The sequence below is a fragment of the Chionomys nivalis genome, chromosome 3, assembly GCF_950005125.1.
Source record: "Chionomys nivalis chromosome 3, mChiNiv1.1, whole genome shotgun sequence".
Taxonomy (NCBI): domain Eukaryota; kingdom Metazoa; phylum Chordata; class Mammalia; order Rodentia; family Cricetidae; genus Chionomys; species Chionomys nivalis.
The window spans coordinates 66,780,261-66,803,546 of NC_080088.1; the positions used below are offsets into that span (position 1 = coordinate 66,780,261).

Genomic DNA, 23,286 nt, shown 5'->3' on the forward strand with positions numbered 1-23,286 from the left:
GCTCTCTGCTGAATTAACTCCCTGTCTAATTTGCCTTCCAAGGCTATCTTCTGCCCCTTAATTTTTAAACTAAGGTATCATGTATGAAACTATAGGAGACAAAGCAGTAAATGGGCCTTTCTGATGGGGAAAGAGAAAAAAAGATTGACTGGTTTAAGAGTTTGTACTGAAATATGGAAAATATGAGGATTGAAGCACTGTTAAAAAAAAAAAAAGTCTTAAGTCAGCCTAAGCATGTGCTGTATTGAGAATCCCAAACAGGCTAATAAAGAAAGAGGTGCTATGGGGTTATCAAAATTATTATCAAAAGGCTTTAAAAGGAGAAGATGGAGAAAGCAGGAACTCAAAGTTCTCATAAAGGGCAAATAAAATTGACCTCTGAAAACCAGAAAACATTAAAACTACTGAGTCATCCCTTATGCTCTTGACTTTGTATCAATGCTCTTGACTTTGTATCAATTGTGAAGTGCATTAAATAATTCAGCACAATGATAGCTAAAGTTTGGGAGCTTTTTAATAGTGTTCAGACATTTTTATAAATTTCAATAGATATAAGACTTTCATTCTCATAATTTCAGTCACACTTTCCTGCCTCCAATTTGCTATGTTATGTGGGAGACAAAGTCAGTTCTACTTCCCAGGAGCTGCAGAACCTCATCTATCAGATGTACCAGAGCACAATACAGGAAGCACAGGCACCAGTGAACCAAAAGAAGATGCTGAACCCCATCAATACTCCCTGAGACAGGAACTGGCCCTGCTGGAGAATAATTAACAGATGCTCTGTGTATTGTGTGCTTATCATTTAGAAATAATGTATCTACAGACATTCTGTTGGTATTATTTCTGCTTCAGAATGTAGAAAATTACTTATATGAAAAACAACAGTCTTAGGTCCCTGAAATTTAGTGAAAGCAATGAAGAAAGTACATGTTAGTTACATTTAATAGAGCATGGTTTTCCTTTGTCCCGTCTGTTCTAAACATTTAATGTTTATTTGTTCATATTATACCCCTGAAAACCTAGACTATATGATTATATCTATTTTATCTATGAGAAATGTGAGATTTTGATAAATGAAGAAGCCTTACCTCATATATAGTGGTCTGAAAAATGAGATTCATTCCAACAAAATCTATCAAATATCGAAATCAATGGTGTCTCTGATAACACTGGGATTAAGACATGGCACGTCATTCAATAAAAAGATAAAGTAAGAACTAAGACGTGGAGAAGGAAGATCCTAATAATGATTCATAGAAGACCCCCCCAACTCCCTAAAACACGAGTAATATAAAAACATGTTGTGATAGCTAATCTTGATTTCATCTTCACAAGCAAGCAAACCTTCAAGGAGACACTCCAATACTGAGAGCATCCCTGAAAATGATTTCGATTGATTTATCTGAAGAGGGAAGATGCACCCTAAATGTAGCTAACATGATCGGCATGGACTGGATTCCAAGACTGAATAAAAAGGAGAAATTGTGAAGAACACAGACAATTTTCTCTCTGCTGCCTGACTACAAAGGCACTGTGACCTTATTTATGTTCCTTCTGATGCAACTAAAGCTGGTTTTGATGCCACCACGCCTTCTCCAGAATGATGGGTTCCGTCCTAAAACTATCAATCTTCTTTCTTAGTTGCTTTTGCCAGAAATCTTGTCAAAGCACCAAAGAAAGTCACTAATATAGATTAATTTGGTTTCTGGGGGAGAGAGAGAGACAGAGAGAGAGAGACAGAGACACAGAGAGACAGAGAGAGACAGAGAGACTAAACCATTTTACATACACACATATTCATATATGATGAGAAAATGTAAGAGGAGACAAAAATATTTAAGAAATTATTTTAAGTGATTATAAAGGCCGAGTTTCAGAGTTGGTCATCAGGATGCTCCACACCCAGGAAAGCAGGGGGAGCAGTTCTTATCTCAGCTCAGGAGAGCTGATGGTGTGTGTCCCAGACTGAGAGGAGGATGAGACAGGCAGCTCATCAGTCACGCAGGGAGACAGAATCCTCCCTTCACCTATCGTTTTGTTCTAAGAAGGTTCTCAGTGAGATGGAGTTGGATCAATCTACTGATTCAAATTCTAGTCTCATCTGTAAATACTTTCACAAGTACAGCCCAAAAGAATATTTAATCAAATACTAGGTACTACCACACACCTTCTGTCTTGGGGTCAGGCTTTATATGGCTGTAGACTGAAGAAATGGGGGTGCAAAAAACCCTGAACCCTATGTTCTCATCAGGATACCTGGGCAACCATGGTTCACACTGACTTCTTTAATAAAAAAAATGGTTTAAAAACGTTTGTGTCCTAAATATATTTGTCTTATGTTGAGATTATCATTCATTGAATGTGCAAAGTACAGCCCATTCGACACCTAAAATTAACTACTAAAGACATGAACCAATTAAACGTTACTGATTCTCTGTCTCTTAGCAGGTATTTTTCCAATCCCTTCAGTCCTCCCTTGAGCTGACCAAACTGTCAATGACAATTATGAGTGCGGCATCCCAGGAGACTTGCCATGTGTCTATGAAAGGATAAAATTCACTCTAAAAGAGGCAAAATTTTGAAAATTTATTCTGAAATTCAGAAAACCATTTATAATGTATTCTCCTACTTGCAGACTTTGAGAAACACCTTATTCAGATTATTGATTGAAGTATACTTTAAATGGCCTCTGTGTTAATGTGAATTGTTAAGTGAGAATAAGTTGGTTTTTTTTTTAACTAATTTTTATTGAGCTCTACATTTTTCTCTGCTCCCCTCCCTGTCTCTCCCCTCCCCTTCAACCCTTTCCAAAGGTTTAAGGATATCTTCCAGGCAAAATATACAGGTCTCACTAACATAATCTAATAAGACAGTTAGTGTGTTTTAGTCCATCTTGAGGTTAGACTCTACTTTTATGGACTGAAGAAAGATGGGTAGAAAGAACTCCCAAGACTATGATCTCATCAGGGTACTAGGACAGCCATGGCTCCATGCTGTGTTCTCTAACAGTGAGACATTTTCAAAGCACTTGTTTTTAATACCTTTTTTTTATAGATTACCATTCTTTTCATGTACAAGGTAAAATCTAGTCCCATTTTTCTTTAAATTTTAGTTGCCCAGGATGCAAAGCTATCATAAGGCTTATTTACTACATAAATGTAATAATGACACAAATCAAGAAAAAGAAACATTTCTTAACTTTATTCTCTATGCCCCTTATTTATTTATGCCCCTTAATTAATTCTTTGTCCTTGGTTTTCTGTACCTTGCCCTAACAAGACATCCTGGCCTTAGTTATATGTATAGTATATATACCATTTTGTCATTTAAGTTTGCCATTTGTGACAGCTGTCTTCTATATTACCATACACAGTTAGCATTTTAATGGCAAGTGGTATTCACTTAGGGATCCATTTTCTGTTACAGGAGAGGACTGTGATTATATTTGGGCCAGTAAATATAATATGTGAATTCTTACCCGTATATTCCCAAATGTTTTGAGTATTTATATTGTTTCTGAAACTGACATTGGTACCTATATTTCTTTTTTATTTCTGTGTGTTATTTTATCTAATATTTTCAAAATTCCCTGAATGGCTGAGGGATTCATCTAATAAAAATGAGATAAATAAGCAAATGAGACTAATAAAGCTCATGGGCTTGCACTCTGTTTTGCCTGAGGGATGAGAAAGGTGACAGACAAAAAGGGAAGGTCATCAATATTATTATCAACTTGTGTCTCATTTGTATGAAATCCACTGATCTCCTACATTCTCATTCTACTCCAGAGTAAAAAGTTTTCCTTTTGAGAACAGTACATGCTGCAACAGTGTTTTAAGGGTTGGTTTTCTAGTCATTTGGTGTCTGTTAAGATGTTTTTATGAGTAAATATGTTGGAGCCCACAAAACTAAACATTGAATGCACAGCTGACCGACCAATAGGCAGATCCACAGGAAGTGTATACGTACACGTCCACATGGAGCAACCCATTACAGAGCTGCGGGAACACTTGTCTTTTGGAAAAGTCCCTGTCATATCTATGGAAACCTTGTGAAGCCATGATTCTTCCCTTTGAAATGGTATTCATTCCCAAAGCATCTCAACAGTGTGACTTCTGCATGGGCAAAGGAGTGACCTTGCTCTATTCTCCCACACCATGAGTCCTTGGAGCAATGGTATTTACTCTTTGTTCTAACAGTCAAATTTATATAGAGTCAATCCCACAAAATTACCTGTAACAGACCACATAGAAATTTCTATAGAAGACAGGCACTGAGCAGGAAGACAGTATGTCCCACCTTTGTTAACAAACAAATCTGGGCGTCCTCAAAGCTGGTTATCACCAAAGAGATTAAGTGAGGAGAATGGGTGAATCCAGGATTCAGGGTTGTTTAGTAACTTCATCTAATGGTTTAGAATGTCAGGCATTCAAACAGGAGTGAGGGGAGGGGGAGAGGTATGGAGAAGGGGGGAGGGGAGTAGGGGAGGGGGAGAGGAGGGGGAGGGAAGTGGGAAATGGGGAGGAAGCAGAAATTTTTTTCAACAACAAAAATAATAAATAAAAGAATTAAAAAAAGAATATGTGCTCTGCACGGAAAACCATTTATTTTCTTAATAACATCTTGTGAAATTTACATGCATGTTACATATATCAAGAATATCAAAATGAATAGAATTATTTCCTACTCATGACTTATGTTTATATATGTATATGCTTTCCCTTTTCTTCATAAAGAAATAGTCATTGATATTTTTTAATAAATTTCATATCAAAAATAGAAAAAAAAAACAAAGAAGAATGTCAGGCATTTCCCCTTGGATGCTGGCTATTCCCTGGGTCAGGTCACCTGATTCAGAGTACTGCTTTGTCAGGTTCTACCTGCCCCTTTTTGTGATTTTGATATGCATATTGTCATTGTCCTTGCCAATGGAATTTTCCATCTATGTCTGTAAGAACTAGAAACCTCATGGAAATCCACCCTTTTACTCTTCTTCTTTCTTCACTACTTCTACTTCTTCCTCTTACTCTCCTTCTTTCTTCTCCTTATTCTTCCCCTTACTCTTCTTTTTATTCTTCCTTTCCTCTGTGCCCCCTTCACTTCATTTTTCCCCTTGTATGAAAAATAAAATGATGGAGAAGTAATGTACTTGAAATAGTTTTTTACCCTCAGGATCAGATCCTGGCCTGCCATAGACATCCAATTCTGAGCCCTGAGGGAGTACTGAGGCTGGTACTCAAGACATCCAATAGAAATACTCTTAAAGCAACTTTCTACAAACACTAACATTTAGTTAAAATTTTATTCTATACAGCAATAAAATTATTCCTAATCACTTATTGCTATAACCATCATAGATCAGAGCATCATTAAGTCCTCATCAGAGAAGCTATGTGCAGGAGATAGTAATTAGCACAGAAATGCAACAACCAGACAATGCAGAAAGAGTGAGAGACTTTGCAACACTCAGGCCCAAATAGGATGTGTTCATCAACCCCTCCCTTAAAGGCCCAGGGATCTATGTAGAGAAGGCAGGAAGAAATCAAGAACCAGGAGAAACCGATGACGCCAAGGTTTGAAGATACAGCAGAAGTGAATCACATATGAACTCACAGATACTTAGGCAGCACATACAAAAAATGTGCAGATTCAAACCAGGTAGGACGCCAGTACTGAAAAGGGGAAGTGGGGAGAAGAAATTACCCCCAGGAAGCTAGTTGCCACTGATAACTGCCTGCTAAGCAAGGTAAAATGCGGTTTCTCCAATGGAGTGATACTGGATATACCAACCACATTCCAAAGCAGGCCCCAATCCCAAGGTATAGTTGGCCAGCACAAAACACACTCCATGTATGTTGTGGGAACTTTTTGTTTTGTTTGTAAGGTTTTTGACATTTTTTTGTCTTACTGGATTTTGGTTTGTTTGTTTGGATTTTTCTTTATTTTTTGTTGTTTTGTTTTGGCTTTTTGTAGGGAGAGAATATGAGGCTAGGTGGGTAAGGATGTAGGAAGGTTGTGAAAGGAACTGTGGAAGGGAACAACATGATCAAGGTATATTTTATGAAAAAAATAATTAAGAACATTTTACTTAATTTTTTGCTCTGGCTAAACTTCTGTTATGTTGGCGTGGATTAGAGTAGCTTTTGTAGTCATGACGTTTAGGCATGTCGCAAAATATAACTCTAGGTTCTCCTGCACTGTGGATTTCAGCCTGTTTAGAGTTGATCCACACCACAAGAAAATATTCATTCCAACTGTGTAAATATATTATTTATTTATGGAATTTTTATTGGTTCTTTTTCATAACTGCCTTTCCTCCTGTGATTGCCCTATGTTCCTCTTTCCATTATTAAGTACATTTCCCTATATCTATTAAATGTAGTTTAATAACTGTCATACTTATTTGCTTATTCTAAAATCTGGGCTATCTCTGGCCACATTGGTGCTCATTGTTTTGTGGTTATTGTTGTTTATGTTTTCTCCTCTCTTGATGAATGTTAATTCTTTCTAAATATTATGCTATTTTTCTTTTCAGGAAACAACTACTTAGTTGTGAACTGCAAATTTTATCTCTTATACAGTAGTTCGTATTTGTTTATTTTGTTTTGCTTCAACAGGTTTGTTTAGAGTCTGTTCACACATGAGGAGTTCAGGAATCTTCCAGAAATCCAAGCACAGTTTATACATAGAATTTTCTCCTTTCATTTTCTATGATTCTATTCAAGAACCTTGAACCCATTCTTTTATTCTTGAAGTCTGAAATATTCAAAACTCTCTGAGTTTCAAGACTTTATAACTAGCACTTGCCTTTAGACTCAAATACCAGGAAACTCAGCTTGTGAGGGAAGAAGGTTCCATCTGCTAATGTTCAATAGCCCTCCTAGTCTCTCTGGCTCCCGTAGATAGTTCTGATTGCAAATACTGTAAAGTTGATAGGTGTCATCAATAAAACAATAAGTTAATAAGACAATAAGTTAAGTATGGTTGAATATGAATTCATCTGGCTTTTTAAAAAACAGAATCTCGCACGATAAGTTGTCTTGTCTTTAATACAGAAAAAGAGGAGAAGGAAGAAGAAGAAGACACTAAGTTAAGTAGGTTTAGAAGAAAGGAGTGGATATGGGAGCAGCTAGGAAAAAATGATAAAATGTGATAAAAACACAATGTATAAAGTTCTCAAAAGAAATAACATTTTTTCTTTAAAAAAAAAACCTGAAGAATAAAATCAATATGCAGAAAGCCAAACCAAACCCATCACACAAAGATCCCTGAATATAAGACTACCCCAAATGATAACTAACTAACTAAAGCTAAGGCCACAGTGACAACTCAATGTCTGTTCATTAAGCAGCCTTCTGGTCCCGGGCATGCCCTTACAGTTTCTGTAACAACTCTACCACAGGCTTCAGTCACACAAACCTGAGCTCCTGCCAAGGTCTTCTGAGTCAGCCATCCTCTGCTACTTTGTCCCACTCTCAACAGGAGTTTAGATTCTCTCTCTTCACACAATTACTCACCCATTTTCTGCTGAGTCAACTCTAAACTTTTTCCCAAGCCTTATTTTCTTTGTTTCCCATATAATGGGTAAATTAAGACAAATTCATGAATAAAACCTTGCCAGTGGAAAACATTGCAGCAGGCTGCTTCCTGAAATGTGATCTCGAGGAAGTCATTTACATCATGAAGGAATAGTGTCATCCACACTGGTTCAAACCCAAGGTTTGACCTTAGCTGTAACATTGGACAAAGCATTTAGCATCGCTGCCTTAGACCCTGCACAGTAAGGGCATACCACAAAGCTTCCTCAGAGGCTTGCTATTGAATGCTTCAATAACCGCTAGCTGCAATCATCTTCATTTAGACCTTCCTTTTTCTCTGGGGCACATGGATAGAAATCTGTTTGAAGGAGTAACAGTTCTCATGGAACAAATGATTAAAATTTAAAATTTGCTCATTGAAGCCAACAATAGCTTTTCAGTCACATAAAAACATTTCTATTTCTTACTGTATAGAATATATATTGTGTTCTTTCCATACCAATGTGATTTTTTATGTGAGAAATGAACCTTCAATTCATCTATGGAAAATTTGACCTTCCTTAAGGCTAAGCAAATATAAGACCTAACATAACACCTAGTCAACCCTAAAACCACATTTGAGTTCACCCAACTGATGAGCTCTGCTTTCTCAGTTTTCAAAAAGAACACTTATTTTATTGCTCTTTTTTCTGCTGGTTTTGTTTCTCCATTTGCTACTCCTGGAAATTGAACTCCAGACGCTTTTGTCTGTAACTCTACTTCCCACAGTTTTTATTTGGGGTACTTGACAATAATAACTGGTATGTTTTTCCTTGAGTCCTTAGAAATGTTTATACAAATTGTTAGCATTGAATTCAATGATGAGTCAAGGTATGGGAAATATGACTAATCCATTGAGAGCACTACTCTTGTCAGGGGCCTGAGCTCCATTCCCAGCTCCCATGTCAAGCAGTTCACAACTCCCTGTGCTTTCAGTTTCAGGGGAACCTATGCTTTCTTCTGAACCCCAAAGATACCTGAACTCACATGTGTACAAACCTACACACACACATACACATACATAGTTAAAAATAAAATAATAAAATATGTATAACTCAATAGTTTTCGCCAGAAAAAATATGAAGTTGAATACATTATATTTCTTTAAGTGACACCTAAATGACACTATCCTTTTAAAAAGAGAAAAATTTCTCTCTAGAGTATATTTTCAGAATTGGGAAACAGACAATTAAGTTTTAATTTATAAGTAATGGTATATCTTAAATTCCAAATCCAGCTGCATGGCCCCTTTGAAGCAGCACAATCCAAAGCCAGCAAAAACTGCTTAGTGGTGGATATCAACACCTTGTCTCTTGGGACCTGAGAAGGTGCAGTAAATAGCACTGTGAACGAGTCTCTAGGTGCCTAGGAACCATCTGTGCTCAGTGGTATAAATGACAAAGCAAATCATTTCATCTGTCGTCCCCGAAGTCAACCACCTACATTAGAGAGCAAGACATACACAGAAGCCGAGTTTCTTTCTCCTGGGTTGGCAGAGGCATCGCCTTTCCATCTGACTCGGAGCAAAAAAGATCTTGGGAGCAGATTAAGCCTGCCTGTTCTGCAGAGCTTGTTCCTGCGGCAGCGGGGTGATTCTCTGAGGCTGCCCTTCCAAGCTGTTTCCACAACACCCATCTGGAACTGTTTACATGGGGGCAAACCTTCCTGGTTTGCTTCTCTACATGACTGCTTGTAAGCTACCTTAGCTAATGCTAATTTGTGGATGCAGGTAAATAAAAGCAGACCACTGTAGTGAGTAGAGGGGAGGCAAAGCATGGACCCCTTGAAAGTCCAATGCAATGTCTCGCAGGTCTCATGGGTGCACAAGCGAGCTTCTAGTCCACAGACTGCCTTGAAGCACTGAAGGCACCACAAGGTGCGCACAAACCTGGGCCTGCTGGCGGTCAGTTGGCAGCAGCTATCTTCACAAGTCTAGATCTTGACTTTGTCATTTGCTAAACCAGTAGATTGTTGTAAGTTCTCAAAGGCCAGGCTAACTCTAAGTCAAAGAACCTATTATTTTTCCAAGTTTATTCATATCGTTGGCAGAATTCATTTCCTGGCTGTGATAGGACTGAACATCTCACTTTCCAGTGCTCGGTCACTGCAGACAGCTCAGTTCAAGAGGCCATTTTAACATGTCTATTGTCATTGTCCTTGGTCAACTTACATTTAGACAGGCAAACTGTTGAGGCCTTGTGGTTACAGCTTTTGACATTACTAAGGGGCACAGACTCACAGCAAAATTTACAATTCTTTGGTTTTTAGAAACTTTCCATCTCCTTTTTCTGCAATGATCACTAAGCCTTGAGTGCAGAAATGGTCTTACAGATATGTCCCTTGGGACTGGGCTCCACAGCTCTGCATTTTGGTTGGTTGTGACTTTCTATAACGACCTTGTCTGTTGCAAGAAGAAGTTTCCTTGATGACAGATGAGAACCACATTTATCCGTGATTATAAAGAGATAGTAACTTTCTTTTTCTGTAAATATTTTACTTTGCTATCTCTCATGTTTATAAACATTACTTTAAGGGTGTAGATATTTCTGTATAATCTCAAATTTTCCCTTTATTGGCTATCTGATATGAGGACAAATGATTTAGCTTAAGTTTTGTCATATTTAAATAGGTATGATGACAGTACACTAATCCTCTGTCAGTGAGAGATTTGATGGCCTAATTTATTATAAGTCAGTTTGAACAGTGTTCAGCACTTGTCAATACACAATATTTCTTACATTGACAATGTGATACTCTCATACCAAACCATCTATTTGACCAGTTTGATAAGTATGGAATTTACAAATAGATTGTAAATTTTCTTTGATTCTTCTATAAATAATGACCATTACTTTTACATCTTTTTGAATTCTTTTTTTTTTTTTTTTTTTTTTTTTTGGTTTTTTCGAGACAGGGTTTCTCTGTGGTTTTGGAGCCTTTCCTGGAACTAGCTCTTGTAGACCAGGCTGGTCTCGAACTCACAGAGATCCACCTGCCTCTGCCTCCCAAGTGCTGGGATTAAAGGCGTGCGCCACCACCGCCCGGCTCTTTTTGAATTCTTAACATCTTAGCTATTTTAATTAATAATGTCTGACCAGGACTTTTTTATACTACTAATTACCACAGATATTTTGCCTTTCTTCTGAATTTAATGAAAATATTTCCAATATTTATCCAATTTATGAAGATAAAATTGAAATATTTAATCAAGTAAGGAAAAACCTTTTTATTTTATATAGTCTCAAGAAAGTGAGTTATCAATTGTCCTTTTTTATACTATTTCTGTAACTATTTCTATAACATCTATTTCTTAAAATTTAAGGAATGTAATTTATAAAATGAGACTTATTATTATTGAGATGTATTCTTTTCTAGGCTATATAACAGTATAGTTTAAATCTATGAAATATTTTTATGCTTCATTTATTTCTCTTTCCAATCTCTTCTTGAGTCTATGTTTAAATAATTTGATTTTGAACTAGTTTTTAAGATTGTATTAAAATAAGGCATTGCTTCGGCTAGGAACCTCACTTAGAAAGTCTTAAATCTTAGAAAGACTGAGTCTCAAAAAGTCAAAAAATGCATACACACACACCATGAAGTTGTGTTTACATTGACCACATCTATGCATGGGCCCACATGTTCCCAGAGATAAATGCACAAGAGAGGATGGAAAGATTGTAAGAACCAGAGGTGGTGGATAACTTCAAGGGAACAGCATTTTCCAGACAGAAGCATTTGCAGACTCACAGAGACTGCAACAGCAGGCCCAAGACCTGAACAAGCTCATGCCAGACAAAATCACAGCATGAGAGAAGAGGAAAGGGCACAAAGTCCCACATCTAGACAAGAAGCTATGGAAACTATGCACAGATGATAACTGATGAAAGAGAAGAAATCAGCTATCTTCAATGAAGTGACACTAGTTATATCAACTAGACTCCAATGTTAGCTAATACTTTTTACCTTGTATAATATATGTCATTAGAGCTTCAGTTCTTTTTCCTGGAAGCTGTGTGACTTTGGGCATGTCATTTTCTAAGTTGTGGGGTCATCATCTGTAAAACTGAATAGAAAATTGTGTCTAAGCTTTAAACATGTACTTCTGTGACCATTACTTCAAATCAGTTGGTTTTATTTAAGGAAAACGTTTTACTAAATCTTGACTCTTGAACTGTTGAATGAAACATTTTCATAATGTTTTTATTCATAAAGTGCATTAAAATGCTGGGAGAAATGGTTTTCTATGACCATGGGATTACACTTTACATTGCATTTAAACTTAAAAGCTGAGTTTGCCGCTAAACTATTGGGAATAAAAGTAGACATCTGCTCATCCTAAAGATCAGTTTATAGTAACAAGAATGCCTGTGTCCATTGGTTTAAAAGATGCTGTTGGCATAGTGTCTAAGTGTACCCTAGTTGCATGAACTCTAATCATCTGGGTTATATTCTGTTTTTCTTCTTGAATAAAAGATGTTTAAAGGCAGAAATTGTTATATATATTCCCAGAATCTAACAATAGCTACATGAAATGATGTTGGCCTAGTTGTTTCTGCTGGCTAATATAAGATTGTATCTGAAATATTATCAGATTATCTAGCAAGAACCTTTTTAAAATAACCCATTATTACCTGATTTTACATATAAAAATGTAAAAGGAAAAGCAGACTGCATAACTGATTCATTAAGACAAAGTGGCAGAATCAGGGTTCTTTTTAAAGTTTTATTTTTTAAAACCTAACTTCAGCCTCTAAATTTTTAATCACCATAGCATCAACCTTTATTGTATATTATGGTAGGTAGTGTGGGCGAACTTACATTCATTGACAATCACAAGAAGGTAATAGGAACATCTTCTTTAAAGGAAACACTCTGGGTGATGAAGAATAAAGATGGCATAAGCTATGGTTAGGAAAATGTGGGAGATGATAGCTTGATTCTAGCCCAGAATATCTGTGAATATTCCTTAGGAAAAATAGTCCCTAAGTTATTCTTTTTTTTTTCCAAGTACCTGAATCTCTCCAGTTCTCCAAGTGGGAAAACTACTTCTGTATTATAAAACTTCCTGAGAGTTTTCTAACATAAATCACAAGAAAAATGAAAATTGTAGAGCAGTAGACTATATAGCTCATCAGAAAAATCCCACAAATTATATGACTCACTTTTTTGAGTTTACTAGTTGTTCTTTGAATACCTTTTATGTTTTCACTAAAATATAGGTTCCATGAGGCTGTACATACCCCTCATGGAAGCCTGTTTCCTCCTGTCTTCCAAGACAAGCTCAGATCCTCTCCACACATAGATATCTCCTGAAAACTGAAAGACAAAAAGCGCTTTTAGATTTACTTTTCCAGACTTGCCATTAAGGAAGCTTTTATTAAATTTGTGTTACATTACTTGATTTGCCCTTTTAATTAAGGAACTCACAATGATTACATCATTACTTGGCTGTAAGAACTGTGACTTAATTGGAGAATAAATGTCAAAAAAATGTTCTCACAAATAATTCAAAACAAATAGACTTTTAGCCTCAATAAAATTTAGAATTCCTTTGGAGGATAGAATAAAAACAATTACTTTAGTGCTTTATAAAGGAATTCATACAAAAGCAATGCATTCTTTTTAATTAAATAATATCTCCTTAAAATAGGTTGTATAATATACCAAAAAACCAACGTGTGAATTCAGAAAATCTCAATAAAGCAAAGAAAATGAATTTGAAATGTTAGGGCTATATCCATTTTCTGGGACACCAAAGGGAATGTTGGGGGCATACCCATTTTCTAGGACACCAAATGGTTTTGCTTTTGAAAATGGCATGCTCCTTTTTATTTTATCTGCTCACCAGATTACATATACTTGCATCACAATTGTAAGGTACTAGCACATAATTATCTTCATTTGTATATCCTGGAATTCCAACCTTCATAAAAAATGCCAATAAATATAAATACCTCAAGTTCACATTTAATACTCAGAAGCTCAATCAGGTCACAGAAGATGCCCACTCCTTGCACAGCTATCTTGATTTTTCTCTTCTTAAAATCATGAGAAACAGATGAAAAACATCTAAGCAGAAATCTCCAGCTGATAGTTCCCATGCATTTGTGAAGTATTTACTGGATTTGTTATAATGAAGAATACTGTCTGTTTGAGAAAGGCTGCTGTTGTGGGACAATGTTCTTGTACCCTGGAAAGATTCGTCACTCGTATTAGTTTAACAAAACACTGATTGACCAGTAGCCAGGCAGGAAGTATAGGTAAGGTGACCAGACTAAGAGAAATCTGGGAAGAAAAGAAGACAAAGAGTCAGTCGCCAGCCAGATGCAGAAAAAGCAAGATGAGAATGCCTTGTGAGAAAAGGTACCAAGCCAGGTGGCTAGACATAGATAAGAATTGTGAGTTAATTTAAGTTGTAAGAGCTAGTTAATAATAAACTTGATTGTAATTAATTATAATAGTTTATAATTAATATAAGCTTCTGTATGTTTCTTTGGAACTGAACAGCTACAGAACCAGGTAGGACAGAAGCTTCCATCTACAAATGGCATCCAATGTTCGGCAAATACAGCCATATAAAACATGAGAGAGTTTGGGTACAAATTCTAGACACATGTTCTCCCTCCTTTTGCTCCTCATTTGGACCTTAAGAGCTCAGACCGTTGCTCCAAATTGAGACTCTGTCTCTACCTCGATCCATCGCCAGATGAAGGTTCTAAGGTGATATGCAAGATATTCATCAGTATAGGATAGGGTCATTTCAGGTTCCCTCTCCTTAGTTGCCCAAGGTACCAGCTGGGGACATCTCCCTGGACACCTGCTAAAGGAGCAGAAGGAGGGAGAACATGAGCAAGGAAACCAGGACCACGAGGGATGCACCCACCCACTGTGACAGTGGAACTGATTTATTGTGAGCCCACCAAGGCCAGCTGGTCTGGGACTGAATAAGCATGGGTTGAAACTGGACTCTCTGAGCAAGGCTGATGAGAAGCCAAGGACAATGGCACTAGGTTTCGATCCTAATACATGAACTGGCTTTGTGGGTGCTTAGCCTGTTTAGACGCTCACCTTCCTGGACATAGATAGAAGACCTTCGTCTTCCCGCAGGGCAGAGAATTTGGACTGCTCTTCAATATCGAGAGGGAGGGGGAATGGTGTGGGGGGAGGAGAAGAGGAGTGGGGATAAGGGGAGTGGACTGGGGGAGGGGGCAATATTTGGGAGGAGGGGAGGGAAATGGGAAACGGGGAGCAGGTGGAAATTTTAATTAAAAAAGAATAAAAATAATAAAAAAAATTCTAGACACAAAAGAACAGAGCATGGCTTCTTGGTAGCAACATTTTCTCATATGGGCTCTGTTTGCTAGAGGCAAACAGAAGCATGGTTCCTTTAAGAAAGGCTTCCTGATTGAGATTAGTGACAAAAACTTCACAGTTCTTTTAAGACCTACCACCAAACATTTAAGTAGTGTTTAAGAACAACCTGCAGCGTGCTTGTTGGTGATGGCATGGACCTAGAAACTCCACAGAGTTGTGGCAATAAATGTGTTTCCCACATTTCTAATGGCTCCCTTCAAACTAATAAAGCTAGACACTCAGGAAACTAAAGAATGGGGAAAAGTCAAATACCAAAGCCACAGCTTTAATCCCAACCATGCCACTTAACATATTAAAGACTCATGTGCTCAGAAAAAGATAGAGATTTGTGGTAAGGACAGATTCAGATAGGGAAAAAAAAAACTCTAAACAGTTTACGGTGTGTTTAAAAATATACATAGGCTTAGGGAGAAAAGAGAAAGGGTAGAGAAAGTCATTAGAAAATGAAATAGAGTAACTGGGCATGGTGGCACACAATTTAATCCCAGCACTTGAAAGGCAGAGGCAGGTAGAGCTCTGTGAATTTGAGGCCTGCCTGGTATACAGAGTGAGATCCAGGACAGCCAAAGATACACAGAAATAGCTTGCCTCAAAAAGCAAAAATGAAAAATAAAAGAAATGGAGTTTTATAAAAACCACATAAAGATGCAAAAATCACAAAGAGTCTGGATACTGTATGTTATTGTGTTGTCTTTGAATTGTTTGACTGCTGAGGAAAGAGCAACAGCTGCTAAAAGACATTTGATTATGCATGGTGATAGATATGGATCTATTTTCATTCTTCTACAGATTGACATCCAGTTTTGCCAGCACAATTTGTTGAAAATGCTCTCTTTTTTTCATTGTATACTTTTAGCTCCTTTATCGAAAATCAGGTGTTCATAGGTTTGTGGGTTAAAGTCAGGGTCTTCTATTCGATTCCATTGGTCGACTTCTCTGTTTTTATGCCATTACCAAGCTGTTTTCAATACTGTAGCTCTGTAATAGAGTTTGAAATCAGGGATGATAATACTTCCAGACGATCCTTTATTGTATAAGATTGTTTTGGCTATCCTGGGTTTTTTGTTTTTCCATATAAAGTTGATTATTGCCTTATCCAGATCTGTGAAGAATTTTGATGGGGATTTTGATGGGGATTGCATTGAATCTATAGATTGCTTTTGGTAGAATTGCCATTTTTACTATGTTGATCCTCCCAATCCAAGAGCAAGGGAGATCCTTCCATTTTCTGGTGTCCTCTTCAATTTCTTTCTTCAAAGACTTAAAGTTCTTGTCAAAAAGATCTTTCACTTCCTTGGTCAGAGTTACCCCAAGATATTTTATGTTATTTGTGGCTATCGTGAAAGGTGATGCTTCTTTGATTTCCCTCTCTGCTTCTTTATCCTTAGTGTATAGGAAGGCAACTGATTTTTCGGAGTTGATCTTGTATCCTGCCACATTACCAAAGGTGTTTATCACCATGCACAAAACTCAAGTCCAAATGGATTAAAGACCTCAATATCAGTCCAAACACACTGAACCTGATAGAAGAAAAAGTGGGAAGTACTCTACAACACATGGGCACAGGAGACCACTTCCTTCGTATAACCCCAGCAGCACAGACATTAAGGGCATCATTGAATAAATGGGACCTCCTGAGACTGAGAAGCTTCTGTAAAGCAAAGGACACTGTCACCAAGACAAAAAGGCAACCCACTGACTGGGAGAAGATCTTCACCAACCCCGCAACTGACAAAGGTCTGATCTCCAAAATATATAAAGAACTCAAGAAACTAGACCGTAAAAGGCTAATCAACCCAGTTATAAAATGGGGCACTGAGCTGAACAGAGAATTCTCAACAGAAGAATTTCAAATGGCCAAAAGACACTTACGGTCATGCTCAACTTCCTTAGTGATCAGAGAAATACAAATCATGACAACTTTAAGATACCATCTTACACCTGTCAGAATGGCTAAAATAAAAAACACCAATGATACCCTTTGCTGGGGAGGTTGTGGAGAAAGGGGTACACTCATCCATTGCTGATGGGAATGCAAACTTGTGCAACCACTTTGGAAAGCAGTATGGTGGTATCTCAGGAAATTAAGGATCAACCTACCCCAGGACCCAGCAATACCACTCTTGGGAATATACCCAAGAGATGCCTTATCATACAACAAAAGTATATGCTCAACTATGTTCATAGCAGCAATGTTTGTAATAGCCAGAACCTGGAAACAACCTAGATGCCCTTCAATGGAAGAATGGATGAAGAAAGTATGGAATATATACATATTAGAGTACTACTCAGCAGTAAAAAACAATGACTTCCTGAATTTTGCGTACAAATCGATGGAAATAGAAAACACTATCCTGAGTGAGGTAAGCCATACCCAAAAAGAGGAACATGGGATGTACTCACTCATATTTGGTTTCTAGCCATAAATAAAGGACATTGAGCCTATAGTTCATGATCCTAGAGAAGCTAAATAAGAAGGTGAACCCAAAGAAAAACATATAGGCATCCTCCTGAATATTAACCTTCATCAGGCGATGAAAGGAGACAGAGACAGAGACCCACATTGGAGCACCAGACTGAAATCTCAAGGTCCAAATCAGGAGCAGAAGATGAGAGAGCATGAGCAAGAAACTCAGGACGGTGAGGGGTGCACCCACACACTGAGACAATGGGGATATTCTATTGGGAACTCACCAAGGCTAGCTGGCCTGGGTCTGAAAAAGCATGGGATAAAACCGAACTCGCTGAACATAGCGGACAATGAGGACTACTTAGAACTCAAGAACAATGGCAATGGGTTTTTGATCCTACTGCACGCACTGGCTTTGAGGGAGCCTAGGCAGTTTGGATGCTCACCTTACTAGACCTGGATGGGGGTGGGTGGTCCTTGGACTTCCCACAGGGCAGGGAACCCTGATTGCTCTTTGGGCTGACAAGGGAGGGGGATTTGATCCGGGGAGGGGGAGGGAAATGGGAGGCGGTGGCAGGGAGGAGGCAGAAATCTTTAATAAATAAATACATAAATGAATAAATAAATAAATAAATAAATAAAGACATTTGATTTTAAATGCTGCTAAATTCATCCAACCTATATATTTTGAAAATGCCTTTACTTCAAAATTTATGTCAAAAGATGCATCACTTTGGAGAGGAGGTTTTGCTTTTGTTTCCACGGGAAATGAAAGACTGTGAATTAATTCTTGGTAAAGAAAAATAAGGTTTGATCAAGGAAGATTTTCTGAAATATCTTCAAAGGGAATAAATAGCCCAGATGATCTAACATTTCAGAGCACCTCTGTTGCAGTTTTCTCTGAGTTCTGCATCCAGAACAGCCTCAAGACTACTGACTGAGATGATACAGGCTCATAGAATACTCCAGTCAGTACTTGACCATAATCCTAAATTTTCTTTTGGTCCCCATAAGATTATCAGTACCCCCAATCAGCAGGAAGTATTCTAGAACACTATGCCAACATTGCCCCAAAAAAATGGATTATGGATGTTCATCTTTGTTTAGAGTATTGGTTACTAGTTGTTATGGACAATGGTCAGGAAAAAAGCTAAACAAAAGAGTTTAGATTAAGAGTCCTTGTTTCGAAAAGAAACAAAGGAGAAATGCAGTGGGATAATGTTCTTGTACACTGTAAAGAATTGCCACTCATATTAGTTTAATAAAATGCTGATTGGCCAGTAACCAGGCAGGAAATCTAAGAGGGGTGAGCAGACTAAGAGAATTCTGAAAAGAGGAAAAGCAGAGTCAGTAACCAACCAGATGCAGAGGAAGTGAGGTGAGAATACCTTACTGAGGCAGGTGGTTAACATAGATAAGAATTATGGGTTAATTTAAATTGAGCTAGTTAGTAATAAGCCTGAACCAATAGGTCAAACAGTTTATAATTAATATAAGCTTCTGTGTGTATCTTTGGGACTGAATGACTGCAGGACTCTGCGGGACAGAAATTTCCATCTATAGCCTACCTTCAATTGACTCTTTCCTCTTGTTCTTAATAGCAGTTAAAGTATTGTTTACATATAGAAATCCAGATTCTTTAGAATCCCAAAGTGATTTTTAACTACAAAACACATTACTTAGGGAAAGGTTTCCATTTCTAAGGTACCAAAATCCACTGTGTCTTTCATACATAATGATGGGACACAAGCCAGATACATGATGAATGCCAGGAAATTCAGAGCAGTTGATCTGAGAAGCCTGTTGTAATACATATCTTGTCAAGCCACATAGTCAAGAGGCTACATGCACCAAGGTGCTGTACTAAGAGAGTAAGCATTCATGTATCAACAGAAAGCATTGTGAAGTGACCTGTGGATAGAATGCATCATCTAGTGACAAGCAATGCAAGGATATGATAGGCCTGCTGAAATATTCTTATATCTTCATAGAATTTGGTCTGCAACTGAGCAAAGATAAGACAACTCAGTGCAATTAACAATGATTTCTCAAAGGGATTGAAGAAAGATAAGCTTGATGTTCTTCTGTGTCCATTTCTTTACTTATAAATTATTAGCAAAGCTAACGAGAATTATCTTGAGAGTCAGCAGGATGAGTGGGGAGTTGAAGCGACAGCACATTCAAATGTTCCTGTCCAGGTCCTTTCCTGAAGTACTGACCAGATATGTGTCCGTAAGGAAGCTGCTCATCCGCTGTGTGCAAAAATGGCTTTGCTCACAAAGCACTAATAATGATAAACTGGTTTCAGTCTCTCAACCTTGTTGTAAGAACTTAGTAAGTTAAAATAGATAACATATTTAAAAGAATTCTGGGTGACAGAAAATGAAGCACTTTATCAATACTAAAGGTGAGTCTTAAGGACCTCTTCTAACCACGATGCACGTCTTTCATGGTACATGTCAGATCCTGAATCAAAACTTATCTCCCCAATTTGGAAAATGGAACATATTATCTTTTAATTCTTAATGTTCTATATATTTCTTAGAAAAACAGCAAAGTTGCATAAGACACAGTCCTTAGATACAGGCTTGAACCTAACTTGGGATAATTGGTTAGCACAGATCAAAAACACCAAAAATGGGATGACATCTCACTGTGAATGTCAGTACAACTACTAATTATGTGTGTGGTCTTAGGCAAGGTGTTTGCTTTCCCTGAGTCTTCTTAGCTTCTTCATCTGAATTATTTTTCATTCTAATCCTGGATTTTATCTCCTCTACTTCTTGACTAGTAAGATGGGTAGAAATGTGTGACCTGCTGAGGTAACACCATGCAGAAAATATTTTAAACTAGTATTTGGATGTGGGATTTCCCTCTGTATTCTTGGATACTGTTAATGAATAAAGATACTGCTTTAAACCTATAGGAGGGCAGAATTTAGCTAGGAAGAGAAAACTAAACTGAAAGCTGGGTGGAAGAAGGTGGAGTCAGAGAGAAGCCATGGAGCCTCTGGCAGAGACAAATGCTGGAAAGTTTACCTGGTAAGCCACAGCCACATCGCGATACACAGATGAATAGAAATGCATTAAATTAATACGTAAGAGTTAGTCAGTAAGAAGCTAGAGCTAATGGGCCAAACAGTGATTTAAATAATATACTTTCTGTGTGATTATTTTGAGTCTGAGCAGACAGGAACAAACAAGCAGCTTCCCTCCAACAGTATTTCCATGAAAAATACCTTAGAGCTATAAAAGTTGATTCTGAAAACAGTTTTTTGTTAGGAGAAATTCCTCTCTCTAGTTTAGAATTTAAATGACTGACACTTTGGAAGTTTACATAGCTCTCATCAAAATGAGCGTGCAAAGGGGAGCAATTGAGCACCTGCTAAGTGGATATGAAATGGGTTGCCTAGTCAATGTGGGAATTAAATGACTTCTTGTCTTTCCCAGTAGCCTGTATTTATCTGCACAGGATCAATGGATGTAAATGTCAATATAGATGAAGGACACAATCTCCATGCCCCACCCCTTACTGAGAGGAGTCGATGGCCACTGATAGCTGCTGGAGAAGGGGAAAACCCTGTTTTTAAAAATATGTGATCATGGGTAGATTCCCTAAGCTCCAGTGGGTAGCCTCCATGTATGTATGTATAGGTAGCACTAATTGGACTCAGTGGGTCACCAGAAAAAATATAAGAATATGTACATGGGAAGTAAACTGTGTTGGAGAAACATGGGGGGAATCTTGAGAGATGCAGTGGGAGGTAAAATAATCTTGGTCTCAAGCTGCTTATCTGAACCTCCCTTGTGATCACTGACTAGTGTTGATTTTCCACTTTAAAATGACTTCCAAAGTGGAATAAAATTGGGTAACAGTCACTTTGTTTTTGTACCATGCAGCTATTATGCACTTCCTCACTCTATTTTTCATGAAAAATACCTACATTCAGTAATTATACACAAAAGAAAATAAAACTGCAAAGTCATGACCATACACCCAGAAAAGAATTCCAGTATAAACTATACTCTCATCCTTTCTTGTTCTCTTGTTGGGACTGCCTTTTAAATTCAGATCTTTAATTTAGAAAGTAAATGAGGAACATTCATTTTCTGCCTTAAGGCCAAGGGCATGTCATCTAATCGATGGAACCAGTATCATGGTTATCCTAACAATTCCAGTTGAGCTGAAATGCAGAAGCTTATATTATTTATAACACTAAGGCAAATAGATGAGAAGATATATTCTTAATCCCAGTAGTTCTATTAATTCTTGATGGCCGTATGTCCCTAAGCAAAGCTACCCCACCTCAACTGAAATAATATGACACTTGTTAGACCTGTTGTCTTACTGATTTCAAGCTGACTCATCATTATAGTAAAAATTGGCATACAAAAAAAGGTGTTTGACTTTTATAGCTCTAGAATCTGGAAAGCCCAAAGTTAAGGTGCTGACTGACACATTTGATTTTCCTAGGAACCTGATCCCTGATCTTATTTTGTAAGGACACTAAAAGCATTCATTCATCAGGTCTCTTCTTTCATAAACAAATTATCATCCAAAGACCCCACCTTCACAATCTAGTAGGGATTAGCATTTCATATATGAAGTTGGAGAAAACACAAATTCTATCTAAATCACATGTTAGTATAACATATATTCCTAAAACCTAATAACAAGATGGACATTGAAGGATTGCAGTAAATGTATCTGGTGTATTTTTCAAAGTAATAGAGTAGAGATAAAATGAAAGCAGAGAGTGGGAACACTCGAGGCAGAAGGATTCAAACAAGTACCGAACTAGTGGAGCTGGGGAAATAACTAGCCAGAGGAACTTGAAACTAAAATGAAGGATACAAGCCTTTTCTTTATTTTTATTTTTTTCCAGAAGGAAGTGTGGCAGAGCTGTAGGGACAGGCCCCAAGACAAATGGAAAATGACCCGTCCGGATATTCTCTGCTCTACTGTAGCACCGTCTGTCCCCAGACCAGCACCAGGCAGCAGGACTGGGAAAGAATTGAGTGCAGAGGATACAAGCTTTAGCTACATTTCTGTTGCTGTGAAAAAAAGAAATATGACAAAGTCAACTTTTAAAAGAAAGCATTTAACTTGGGGATCGTGGTTACAAAGGGTAATAGAAATCCTGTACCAACATGGTGGGGAACATGGCAGCAGGCAGGCAGGCAGGCAGGCATAGTGCTTGGACAGTAGCTGAGAGCTGAAATCTGATCTACAGACATGAGACAGAGAGCAAGACACTAACTGGAATTGGCATGGGCCTTTGAAATCAAAGCCCAACCCTAGTGACTCAACTGCTCCAAGAAGACCACATCTCCAAATCCCTCCTTCCACCAAGGCTTACCATTCCCCAGTAGATAAACCCATAGCCGTGTGCTTATGGACAGCACTAACTAGACTCAGAGGGTTTAAAAATGAACACATATATTAACAATTTTAAAAGGAGACCATGAAGTTGCAAATGAGATTGAATGGAAGTCCTAGAGGTAGATGAAGGGGAGAGATGAGTTCATATGATCAAGATACATTGTATACACGTATGATATTTTCAAAGAATAATTTTCTTAGAGTATTCTCAGTGTTTTGAAGAACAGCTTCATGGACATGTCTTCAAAGAAATCAGGAATTTCCAGTGTTATCGATTTTTATTCCCTTCTCTTAGAATCCTAGGAGGCTACAGAGAATAAGGACATAAGAACAACAATGATAACAGGGGGGATACTGTGTATGCCATCAGAGAGCATTATGTAGAACCACTTCTAAGAGTATGTCTTGTTTTTTTGTTGTTGTTGTTTATTTTACATCACAGGTTAAAATGAGCAACATCTGACTGGAAACTGACACTGGGTCTCTTGTACAAACAATGTAGGCTACTTATAACTCCTCCATACTATACCCAAGAGA

General features: G+C 37.7%; 1 non-coding gene across 1 annotated transcript; it reads right to left on the reverse strand.

The window, feature by feature from the left end:
• Nucleotides 1-22,256: 22,256 nt before the first annotated feature.
• Nucleotides 22,257-22,389, reverse strand: LOC130872312 (small nucleolar RNA SNORA55). Its single transcript, XR_009056920.1, has one exon. It is a non-coding gene; the product is annotated as a small nucleolar RNA SNORA55 (small nucleolar RNA).
• Between the last annotated feature and the right edge of the window lie 897 nt (nt 22,390-23,286).